Raw genomic sequence first — 2,359 nt, forward strand, 5'->3', positions numbered from 1 at the left:
CCCGGGCTGGATTCAAATCCGCCAGCTGTGGTGTATGTGGCTGGTGCCTTAGCTGCCTGAGCTGCAGGTGCTGAGCCAGAAAGCACACATTTTAATTGAATAAAAGTATTAGCAGAAATGAATCCAGCCAAGTGGGAACACTGGTAGATAAATGAATGAGTTGTCACGCTAAGAAAAAATAAAATGGTGAATTTGTAGTTAGCTATTTTTTTAACAGCGGTCCTGCTAATAGACCTTAAGTTCACTTATGTCTAAAAGACAATCCAATGATAAAGTTATATGTATTTTTACTTTTTCAAGACCACGGCTTCAGATAACAGCTAAAGACACAGGTGGAATTATATCAATGGCCTTCCTGGGGCTACTAAAGAATCATATTCCTGATGTTTAAATTAGTTCCCATTCCTTTAGACTCTGCAGACTCTCTGGGGAGCATGTTCTTCATTATTATTTAAATTTTAGTTTCTTTAATCCTGAAATCACAGTTGGCATTATTCCAGCTTCTTCAGCTATCGGTTATTTACCAAAAGACCACAGGAATTTAATAACTCACCACCCAAATTCAGGCAAATGAAGTTCTCATCTACATTTTTTTTCCTTGAACTCCTGGCCTTAAGCCATTCTTCTGGTGCAAACTCCCAAAATGCTAGATTACAGGCATGAGCCACAGTGCCCAGCGAGAGGGACAGTCTTAATAGAGGTTGTGGTATGTGTAAAGACAAAAGTTAACGTGACCAATAAGTGCAAAAAGTAGGCAGGGAAGAGATAAATCGTCATGATTGATGTCACTGGGGAGAACTTAAAACCTTAAGAAGATGCTAATCAGGCTGGGCCTGGTGGCCCACACCTCTAATCCTAGCAGTCTGGGAGGCCAAGGCAGGTGGATTGCTTGAGCTTAGGAGTTGGAGACCAGCTTGAGCGAGAGCAAGATCCCATCTCATAGAAAAACTAGCAGGGCATTGCTGCAGGCCCCTGTAATCCCAGCTACTCCGGAGGCTGAGGCAAGAAGGCTCTCTTGAGCCCAAGAGTTAGTTTGAGGTTGCCTTGAGCTATGATGGCCATAGCATTCTGCCCAGAGGAATACTCTGTCTCTAAAAAAGTTCCTTATCAAGGGGAGGTGTGGTGGCTCAGGCCTGTAATCTTAGCACTCCAGGAGGCTGAGGCAGAAGATCTCTTGACCTCAGGAGTCTGAGACCAGCCTTTGCAAGAGTAAGACTCCTCTCTACAGAAAATAGAAAAATTAGCTGGGTGTGGTAGTGTACACCATGCCTGTATTCTCTATTCCCAATTACTTAAAAGTCTGAGGCAGGAAGATCCTTTGAGCCCAGGAGTTTGAGGTTGCTGTGAGGAGGAGTTTGAGGTTGCCACTGTGGGTGGCATCTATGGCTCAGTGGGATAGGGCGCCAGCCACATATATTGAGGATGGTAGGTTCGAACCCTGCCCTGGCTAAACTGCAACAAAAAATAGCCGGGCACCTATAGTCCCAGCTACTTGGGAGGCTGAGGCAAGAGAATCACCTAAGCCCAGGAGTTGGAGGTTGCTGTGAGCTGTGATGCAACAGCACTCTACTGAGGGTGACATGAGAGCCTGGAAAATATATAAATAAATAAATGTAAATAAGTAAAGTGAGAACATCTGACTGGGTTCCTAGTATGTCTTAAATACTTTGACTGGTCATCTAGGTATCTTGAACCTCAGACTCACCTTTGGTTTTCTTTCTTTCTTTCTTTTTTTTTTAGAGACAGAGTCTCCCCCTGGTAGAGTGCTGTGGTGTCATAGCTCATGGCAACCTCAAACTCTTGGGCTCAAGTGCTCTTTTTGCCTCAGCCTCCTGAGTAGCTGGGACTAGCCTGGCGTTGTGGCTATGATTTTGAGATGAGGGTAGGTCTCACACTTGTTCAGGCTGGTCTTGAACTGGTGAGCTCAAGTGATCCACCCACCTCAGCCTCCTAGAGTCCTGGGATTATAGGCGTGAACCACTACACCCAGCCTATTATGTTTCACTTTATTTTATTTTTTGAGACAGAGGCTCACTCTGTGCCCTGGGTGGAGTGCTGTGGCATCATAGCTCACTGCAACCTCAAACTCTTAGACTCAGGCCTCCCCACTTGCCTCAGCCTCCAAAGTAGTTGGGACTACAGGCACCAGCCACAAAGCTGGGCTAGTCTTTCTGTTTTTGGCAGAGACATGGTTTGACTCTTGCTCCAGCTGATCTCAAAGCTCAAGCAATCTGCTGCCTGGATCTCCTAGAGTAGATTATAGGCATGAACCACCCACCACCCTTTGGCCCAGGGGTCCTTAAACTTTTTAAACAGGGGACCAGTTCACTATCCCGCGGACCATTGGAGGGCCGGACTG

Source organism: Otolemur garnettii, unplaced genomic scaffold, assembly GCF_000181295.1.
Source record: "Otolemur garnettii isolate 467f Iridium unplaced genomic scaffold, OtoGar3 scaffold00076, whole genome shotgun sequence".
In the NCBI taxonomy this organism is placed as follows: domain Eukaryota; kingdom Metazoa; phylum Chordata; class Mammalia; order Primates; family Galagidae; genus Otolemur; species Otolemur garnettii.